The sequence below is a fragment of the Oncorhynchus tshawytscha genome, linkage group LG14, assembly GCF_018296145.1.
Source record: "Oncorhynchus tshawytscha isolate Ot180627B linkage group LG14, Otsh_v2.0, whole genome shotgun sequence".
NCBI lineage: Eukaryota > Metazoa > Chordata > Actinopteri > Salmoniformes > Salmonidae > Oncorhynchus > Oncorhynchus tshawytscha.
In genome coordinates, this window is record NC_056442.1 from 55,079,572 (window position 1) to 55,089,859 (window position 10,288).

General features: G+C 48.3%; 1 protein-coding gene across 3 annotated transcripts in view; it reads right to left on the reverse strand.

Moving 5' to 3' along the window:
• Nucleotides 1–3,009: 3,009 nt before the first annotated feature.
• LOC112235535 (ras-related protein Rap-2b) overlaps nt 3,010–10,288 on the reverse strand; it is an 8,735-nt gene continuing 1,456 nt past the window's right edge. For 2 of the 3 annotated variants that reach the window (XM_024403991.2, XM_024403990.2), the window contains exon 2: nt 9,424–10,288. This exon is cut by the window's right edge. The gene's annotated coding sequence lies outside the window, so the exon portion shown is untranslated. Of the gene's footprint in view, nt 3,345–9,423 lie in introns of those variants that run through there. The other variant, XM_024403992.2, reaches the window with a different exon arrangement.

Consider the following 10,288-nt stretch of genomic DNA (forward strand, 5'->3'; position numbering starts at 1 on the left):
CAAGGTTCAGCCCTCACTCCAAGGTTCAGCCCTCACTCCAAGGTTCAGCCCTCTCTCCAAGGTTCAGCCCTCACTCCAAGGTTACCCCTCACTCCAAGGTTCAGCCCTCACTCCAAGGTTCAGCCCTCACTCCAAGGTTCAGCCCTCACTCCAAGGTTCAGCCCTCACTCCAAGGTTCAGCCCTCACTCCAAGGTTACCCCTCACTCCAAGGTTACCCCTCACTACAAGCAAGACTAACAGCAGAGACATGGCTCCAATGTTGAAATGGTGTTGTCACTCAGGACATGAAACCATGGCAATGCCCCCCCCAACTACACTAAAATCAGAAAATCAAAGGTTAAATATTGAAAGAAGCACACAATGAAGATAGTCACTTTCAATTAATATTTTCTAATTAGGAGTGTCAAGTAACCTGCACTGTGCTACACAGAGAAAGAGGGCGAGAGGGAAAGGGAGAGGGGTAGAGGCAGCGAGGGAGGATGAGACAGCGAGGGAGAAAGAGGCAGCGAGGGAGAAAGAGGCAGCGAATGAGAAAGAGACAGCGAGGGAGAAAGAGGCAGCGAGGGAGAAAGAGGCAGCGAGGGAGAAAGAGGCAGCGAGGGAGAAAGAGGCAGCGAGGGAGAAAGAGGCAGCGAGGGAGAAAGAGGCAGCGAATGAGAAAGAGACAGCGAGGGAGAAAGAGGCAGCGAGGGAGAAAGAGGCAGCGAATGAGAAAGACAGCGAGGGAGAAAGAGGCAGAGAGGGAGAAAGAGACAGCGAGGGGGAAAGGGAGACGGGTAGAGACAGCGAGGGAGAAAGAGGCAGTGAGGGAGAAAGAGGCAGCGAATGAGAAAGAGGCAGCGAATGAGAAAGAGGCAGCGAGGGAGAAAGAGACAGCGAGGGAGAAAGAGGCAGCGAATGAGAAAGAGGCAGCGAGGGAGAAGAGGCAGCGAGGAGAGAAAGAGGCAGCGAGGGAGAAAGAGGCAGCGAGGGAGAAAGAGGCAGCGAGGGACAAAGTGACAGCGAGGGAGAAAGAGACAGCGAGGGAGAAAAAGGCAGCGAGGGACAAAGAGGCAGCGAGGGAGAAAGAGGAGCGAGGGAGAAAGAGGCAGCGAGGGAGAAAGAGGCAGCGAGGGAGAAAGAGACAGCGAGGGAGAAAGAGACAACGAGGGAGAATGAGACAGAGAGGGAGAAAGAGACAGCGAGGGGGAGAGGGGTAGAGACAGCGAGGGAGAAAGAGACAGCGAGGGAGAATGAGGCAGCGAGGGAGAATGAGGCAGCGAGGGAGAAAGAGACAACGAGGGAGAAGGAGACAGAGAGGGAGAAGGAGACAACGAGGGAGAAAGTGACAACGAGGGAGAATGAGACAGAGAGGGAGAAAGAGACAACGAGGGAGAATGAGACAGCGAGGGAGAAAGTGACAGCGAGGGAGAATGAGACAGCGAGGGAGAAAGTGACAGCGAGGAGAAAGTGTCAGCGAGGGAGAAAGTGACAGCGGGGGAGAATGAGACAGCGAGGGAGAAAGTGTCAGCGAGGGAGAAAGTGTCAGCGAGGGAGAAAGTGTCAGCGAGGGAGAAAGAGACAGCGAGGGAGAAAGTGTCAGCGAGGGAGAAAGTGACAGCGTTCAGTGTTCTGACAGCACCACTAAAAAACTAAACCAGAAGACATCTGGTCAACATCTGACAACAATTCTGCATGTAGGTCTAATTTTAAAATGTAGCTAGAACAGAACGATAAAAAGACACGAACACACACTGCACATTGGCCTCAACATACGCCACAGACACAACCCAAACTCAAAATAACCCAGTGACGTCCAGAGACAAAGAGCACCCTCTAATTCAAAGAGGAGTCTATATGGTGATTAAGAACCATGTAAAAAAAATGGAACTGTCAAATACACACCCACCCACCCACCCACCCACTTTCTACTGCAACACTTCCTCTGTGACTGCTAGCCTCTGCAACAGATTCAACATCTACAATCAGAAATCCCACCTCCCAGTCATAGCGTTGGCCACTACATGAGATAAGAACCTATCTGACCCTGGACTCGTGGTTAAGGGCAAGATGCAGCTTCTCCCAGCAGATACTCAGGACCACAGAGCCGAGCAACGGGCTCAGAGCTATGGGTGTGCACAGTTCAGAAACCAGTTACATTCTAGCTAGGAGACATAGAAGGAATGTGCATCGATGCAGCAAGCAGCGTTTGAGCCACCTTGGATTAAGCTCGTGTGTGGAACTGCAACACATTGGCCTTTTCTCAATTGGTTTCGCTCAAATTCCTGTGTCCTCTCCCGCCTCCTTTCGAAAAAGGTCAGAGGTCATCGAGGAGAGGGAACGGAGGTTAAAAAAATGTGATCGTAGGAAATGAGACTCCTTGTCCACTCACACGTCATCAGGCAAATGGCATTTACAGGGGTGGATCCCAAAACACACTGATCAAAAATATAAACACCACATGTAAAGTGTTGGTCCCATGTTTCATGAGCTGAAATAAAAGATCCCAGAATTTTGCCAAACGCACAAAAAGTGTATTTCTCAAATGTTGTGCACTAATGTGTTTACGTCCCTGATAGTGAACATTTCTCCTTTGCCAAGATAATCCATCCACCTGACAGGTGTGGCAAATTACAAAGAAGATTAAACATCATGATCATTACACAGGTGAACCTTGTGCTGGGGACAATAAAACACACAATTCTACAATTCTTCTTTTTCACACAACACAATTCTACAGATGTCTCAAGTTAAGGGAGCATGCAATTGGCATGCTGACTGCAGGAATGTCCACCAGAGCCGTTGACAGAGAAATTAATGTTTATTTTAGAGAATTTGGCAGTACATCCATGCGGCATCACAACCAGGTGTAACCACACCAGCCCAGGACCTCCACATGTGGCTTCTTCACCTGCTGGATCTTCTGAGAGCAGCCACCTGGACAGCTGATGAATCTGAGGAGTATCTCAGTCTGTAATAAAGCCCTTTTGTGGGGAAAAACTCATTCTGATTGCACCCATGGATCTATTTCAATTGACTGATTTCCTTATATAGGAGCTCACTAAACATTTTGACACACACACACACATATATATATATATACACATACATGTAAAATGGTAAAAACAAATTTTACTAGTTGTGGCAGACATTTTATAGATACAACGGTTGTTTTTAAACATGCATTTCTCCTCCAACAAAACAAAAGTTGAATCAAAGATTTTAAAACTATTCCATGGTAGGATCCACACGACTATCCTCGATGAAAGGTGGCTATCGAGGGAAGGACTCTCTTCTGTTCACCTACTAACAAATCTCCTCCACCACGTCACGGAGGAGAGAGGATGGAGCAGAGGACAAACTTCTGCACAAATGAGAAAAGGCCATTGGTTAATCAACGAGCGTGACAGGAGCAGGGAAGACAACGGCAAGGCATATTCATTAAAGCTAACATCTAGTTGGACAAAAATCAACTTGTATGGCCTTGGGGGAAAAAAAGAGAGAGAGAGAGAGAGAGAGAGAAAGAGAGAGAGAGAAAGTGATTAGGAACCAAACACTATCACTAGAGCAGCCTGACCTCCAGCTACAGAACTAGCCTGAGGCTAAGAAGGAGAAAGATGGCCACTCATACCACTTCTACATGTCCCCCAAACCATGGAAACCACATCACATGACCACCTCCCATGACCAGCAGGACAATGAGAAAATGCAGACCGTGTGTAAACCTCATGAACACTTCCTGTTGGCTGAAAAGTCCAAACATGCGGGGTTGGGGGCGGGGCTCTCAGAATGTAACACAAAACAAACACAAAAGGTACTGTATAGAATGTGTCCCACTTCACAGTGCAGAGTACATAGGCTCCACACTGTTAGGCTACACTACACTGTAACAAATTATTTACAACGTTAGAAAACTCACATACGTGTTCTAACCAAGACAGCTCTGAACCGTTCACACCACTCAACAGATCCATGTTTGGTAACGGAGGAGAGGAAGTGAAAACCTTCCCCTTTTCCTCTCTGAAAAAAAGGCAGAGATGGATGAATCAAGAGAAAAACAGGAACTCTGGCCTGACACACAATCTAGTCCTTTTCTCTGCAAAGGAAAATATTATTCTGCCATCAGATGTTTACACCACAGCGAGTGCTTGATTCAGAGAGGTTGGGTTAAAAGACACGTTTCAGTTGAATGCATTCAGTTGTACAACGGACGAGGTTTCCTCGTTTCCCTTTAAGTGAGGCAGCGCAGAGTGGGAAGACTGGTGCAGATATCCACCTACAACTCTGTAGCACACGGTGACCTATCTGACTATCTGTCTGGTTGTGTTTTAGCTGTCTGAAGCCTGAGAGGCTACAAGCCATTCCTTAAGCAAGGAGATGCACTCTAGCACAGCAACGGGCTAAATGCTAGCCTACCTGAAACTGCGATAGACCAGACAGTTTTGAAGGTAGCAACTAACAACTAAGTGAGAGAATTGTGCAGCTAATGAGAAAAACAGAGATAAAAAAAAAATAACAGAACAATTCATGTAAAATGCCAGGCAAACACACACTCTCTCTCAGTCTACAGACACAGCCAAACACACAGTCTCTCTCAGTCTACAGACACAGCCAAACACACAGTCTCTCTCAGTCTACAGACACAGGCAAACACACAGTCTCTCTCAGTCTACAGACACAGGCAAACACACAGTCTCTCTCAGTCTACAGACACAGCCAAACACACAGTCTCTCTCAGTCTACAGACACAGGCAAACACACACTCTCTCTCAGTCTACAGACACAGCCAAACACACAGTCTCTCTCAGTCTACAGACACAGCCAAACACACACTCTCTCTCAGTCTACAGACACAGGCAAACACACAGTCTCTCTCAGTCTACAGACACAGGCAAACACACACTCTCTCTCTCTGTCTACAGACACAGGCAAACACACACTCTCTCTCAGTCTACAGACACAGGCAAACACACAGTCTCTCTCAGTCTACAGACACAGGTAAACACACACTCTCTCTCTCTCAGTCTACAGACACAGGCAAACACACACTCTCTCTCAGTCTACAGACACAGGCAAACACACACTCTCTCTGTTTACAGACACAGGCAAACACACACTCTCTCTCAGTCTACAGACACTGCAGTCAGCCCAGAACAGACCGCTCTGCAATCAGCCCAGAACAGACCGCTCTGCAGTCAGCCCAGAACAGACCGCTCTGCAGTCAGCCCAGAACAGACCGCTCTGCAGTCAGCCCAGAACAGACCGCTCTGCAGTCAGCCCAGAACAGACCGCTCTGCAGTCAGCCCAGAACAGACCGCTCTGCAGTCAGCCCAGAACAGACCGCTCTGCAGTCAGCCCAGAACAGACCGCTCTGCAGTCAGCCCAGAACAGACCGCTCTGCAATCAGCCCAGAACAGACCGCTCTGCAATCAGCCCAGAACAGGGCAGATTAATCCCTGTTTGTAAACACCCACCTAGCTCAGCCTCACTGTCCATCACCCTAACACACCTCCATTACTCCTTCATAGTGACACCCACCTACCAGCTCTCAGTCTCACATCAGACGTTCACCCACCTACCAGCTCTCAGTCTCACATCAGACGTTCACCCACCTACCAGCTCTCAGTCTCACATCAGACGTTCACCCACCTACCAGCTCTCAGTCTCACATCAGACGTTCACCCACCTACCAGCTCTCAGTCTCAAATCAGACGTTCACCCAAGGTCCGGCATTAACTCCGAATGGTTAAGGTCCGGCATTAACTCCGAATGGTTAAGGTCAGGCATTAACTCCGAATGGTTAAGGTCAGGCATTAACACCGAAAGGTTAAGGTCAGGCATTAACTCCGAATGGTTAAGGTCAGGCATTAACTCTGAATGGTTAAGGTCAGGCATTAACTCTGAATGGTTAAGGTCGGCATTAACTCCGAATGGTTAAGGTCAGGCATTAACTCGAATGGTTAAGGTCAGGCATTAACTCCGAATGGTTAAGGTCAGGCATTAACACCGAAAGGTTAAGGTCAGGCATTAACTCCGAATGGTTAAGGTCAGGCATTAACTCCGAATGGTTAAGGTCAGGCATTAACTCCGAATGGTTAAGGTCAGGCATTAACTCCGAATGGTTAAGTTATTAACTCCGAATGGTTAAGTTATTAACTCTGAATGGTTAAGTTATTAACTCTGAATGGTTAAGTTATTAACTCTGAATGGTTAAGTTATTAACTCTGAATGGTTAAGGTCAGGGTTAAAACAACAATATCAAAAACAACTTTATATCGCTAGATTCGACCTTGCAACCTTGAAGGTCACCGTTGCCCCAAGTGGCCGGTTTCCACGTCTTCTCCCGCCATCCTCAGACATGGTTGGACACATTTAGTGTTACCTTTCACCTTATTTCTACATTCTATCACTGACTGCAGAGATTTTCAATGACACCTTTTATACATCTGAGCTGTGACTGCCCTACTGGTAACCTAGAGAGAGAGCAGACTGCCCTACTGGTAACCTAGAGAGAGAGCAGACTGCCCTACTGGTAACCTAGAGAGAGAGCAGACTGCCCTACTGGTAACCTAGAGAGAGAGAGAGCAGACTGCCCTACTGGTAACCTAGAGAGAGAGAGAGCAGACTGCCCTACTGGTAACCTAGAGAGAGAGAGAGAGCCCTACTGGCAGACTGCCCTACTGGTAACCTAGAGAGAGAGAGAGCAGACTGCCCTACTGGAGAGAGAGCAGACTGCCCTACTGGTAACCTAGAGAGAGAGAGAGCAGACTGCCCTACTGGTAACCTAGAGAGAGAGAGAGCAGACTGCCCTACTGGTAACCTAGAGAGAGAGCAGACTGCAGACTGCCCTACTAGTAACCTACTGGAGAGAGAGAGAGCAGACTGCCCTACTGGTAACCTAGAGAGAGAGAGCAGACTGCCCTACTGGTAACCTAGAGAGAGAGAGAGCAGACTGCCCTACTGGTAACCTAGAGAGAGAGAGAGCAGACTGCCCTACTGGTAACCTAGAGAGAGAGAGAGCAGACTGCCCTACTGGTAACCTAGAGAGAGAGAGCAGACTGCCCTACTGGTAACCTAGAGAGAGAGCAGACTGCCCTACTGGTAACCTAGAGAGAGAGCAGACTGCCCTACTGGTAACCTAGAGAGAGAGAGAGCAGACTGCCCTACTGGTAACCTAGAGAGAGAGAGCAGACTGCCCTACTGGTAACCTAGAGAGAGAGCAGACTGCCCTACTGGTAACCTAGAGAGAGAGCAGACTGCCCTACTGGTAACCTAGAGAGAGAGCAGACTGCCCTACTGGTAACCTAGAGAGAGAGAGCAGACTGCCCTACTGGTAACCTAGAGAGAGAGCAGACTGCCCTACTGGTAACCTAGAGAGAGAGAGAGCAGACTGCCCTACTGGTAACCTAGAGAGAGAGAGCAGACTGCCCTACTGGTAACCTAGAGAGAGAGCAGACTGCCCTACTGGTAACCTAGAGAGAGAGAGAGCAGACTGCCCTACTGGTAACCTAGAGAGAGAGCAGACTGCCCTACTGGTAACCTAGAGAGAGAGAGAGCAGACTGCCCTACTGGTAACCTAGAGAGAGAGAGCAGACTGCCCTACTGGTAACCTAGAGAGAGAGAGCAGACTGCCCTACTGGTAACCTAGAGAGAGAGAGAGAGAGAGAGCAGACTGCCCTACTGGTAACCTAGAGAGAGAGAGAGCAGACTGCCCTACTGGTAACCTAGAGAGAGAGAGCAGACTGCCCTACTGGTAACCTAGAGAGAGAGAGAGCAGACTGCCCTACTGGTAACCTAGAGAGAGAGAGCAGACTGCCCTACTGGTAACCTAGAGAGAGAGAGAGCAGACTGCCCTACTGGTAACCTAGAGAGAGAGAGAGCAGACTGCCCTACTGGTAACCTACTGGTAACCTAGAGAGAGAGAGAGAGCAGACTGCCCTACTGGTAACCTAGAGAGAGAGAGAGCAGACTGCCCTACTGGTAACCTAGAGAGAGAGAGAGCAGACTGCCCTACTGGTAACCTAGAGAGAGAGAGAGCAGACTGCCCTACTGGTAACCTAGAGAGAGAGAGAGCAGACTGCCCTACTGGTAACCTAGAGAGAGAGAGAGCAGACTGCCCTACTGGTAACCTAGAGAGAGAGAGAGCAGACTGCCCTACTGGTAACCTAGAGAGAGAGAGAGCAGACTGCCCTACTGGTAACCTAGAGAGAGAGAGAGCAGACTGCCCTACTGGTAACCTAGAGAGAGAGAGAGCAGACTGCCCTACTGGTAACCTAGAGAGAGAGAGAGCAGACTGCCCTACTGGTAACCTAGAGAGAGAGAGCAGACTGCCCTACTGGTAACCTAGAGAGAGAGAGCAGACTGCCCTACTGGTAACCTAGAGAGAGAGAGAGCAGACTGCCCTACTGGTAACCTAGAGAGAGAGAGCAGACTGCCCTACTGGTAACCTAGAGAGAGAGAGAGCAGACTACCCTACTGGTAACCTAGAGAGAGAGAGAGCAGACTGCCCTACTGGTAACCTAGAGAGAGAGAGAGCAGACTGCCCTACTGGTAACCTAGAGAGAGAGCAGACTGCCCTACTGGTAACCTAGAGAGAGAGAGAGCAGACTGCCCTACTGGTAACCTAGAGAGAGAGAGAGCAGACTGCCCTACTGGTAACCTAGAGAGAGAGAGAGCAGACTGCCCTACTGGTAACCTAGAGAGAGAGAGAGCAGACTGCCCTACTGGTAACCTAGAGAGAGAGAGAGCAGACTGCCCTACTGGTAACCTAGAGAGAGAGCAGACTGCCCTACTGGTAACCTAGAGAGAGAGAGCAGACTGCCCTACTGGTAACCTAGAGAGAGAGAGAGCAGACTGCCCTACTGGTAACCTAGAGAGAGAGAGAGCAGACTGCCCTACTGGTAACCTAGAGAGAGAGAGAGCAGACTGCCCTACTGGTAACCTAGAGAGAGAGAGAGAGCAGACTGCCCTACTGGTAACCTAGAGAGAGAGCAGACTGCCCTACTGGTAACCTAGAGAGAGAGCAGACTGCCCTACTGGTAACCTAGAGAGAGAGAGAGCAGACTGCCCTACTGGTAACCTAGAGAGAGAGAGCAGACTGCCCTACTGGTAACCTAGAGAGAGAGAGCAGACTGCCCTACTGGTAACCTAGAGAGAGAGAGAGCAGACTGCCCTACTGGTAACCTAGAGAGAGAGCAGACTGCCCTACTGGTAACCTAGAGAGAGAGAGAGCAGACTGCCCTACTGGTAACCTAGAGAGAGAGCAGACTGCCCTACTGGTAACCTAGAGAGAGAGAGAGCAGACTGCCCTACTGGTAACCTAGAGAGAGAGAGAGCAGACTGCCCTACTGGTAACCTAGAGAGAGAGAGAGCAGACTGCCCAATATAATGGATCTGATTTACCTGAGAACAGACACACTTACAAAGAGAGAAAACACAACAACGGCGTTTTAAAAAAAAATGCAATTTGTATTAAAAGTATTTTTAAAACAGACAGACAGCTGTTAAAAGGCTGGTCTGAAATTAAACTTACAATCGGGTTAGACTTTAATGGTACATCGCATTTTCTTCTTAAAATAAAGGCAAAACATAGAATTCCTTTCATTTAAATGGTCTGGAAGAAGTGTTTGGTTAAGTCAAAAGTATCCAGTACCTGTGTATTTAAATTTAAACCCATGAGAGAAATTACAACAACAACAACAAATCTTAGTTTTCAAAAGGCCCCCCCAAAAAAAACCTAAATAAGAAGACAACCACCATTCCTTTATCAAAAGCCTTGTTGTCACATTGTTTCTTCTTCTCCCCCAGGAGATTATCCAGTCCAACAGTCCAACAATTAAGAACTTTGTAGATTGTCGTGTTGTGGGAGTCTTGTGGCGACACGCTCAGGTTGGCACTAAATTTGAACAGCTGTTTTGGAAAGGCACTCGATGCGAGGGGCGGTCGGGTCGCCGTCTGTCCGTCAGTAACGTAATGTCCTCTCGCACACGTTGAAGGAGAAACAACAACAAAAAACTGGTGGCACTCATCATAACACTCCACAAAAGTTGTGTCCAATTCTAACCTCACTGACTTTGAAAAACATATATTTTGTGTGTTGTGGTCACAGAACATAACTCTATGAGGATGGGAGAAATGTCATAAAATGACCCCCCCCCCCAAAAAAACAAAAAACTAATATGTAGCAATTAACAAAATATGCTTTTCTAGTCATATCCTCTTTTCATAAAAGGAATATCCATAGCGTTTCAGGTCCCAGTCTCGACGTCTCTGCCGTTGTGGATAAGTCCCAGCTGGGAGCAAGCTGAG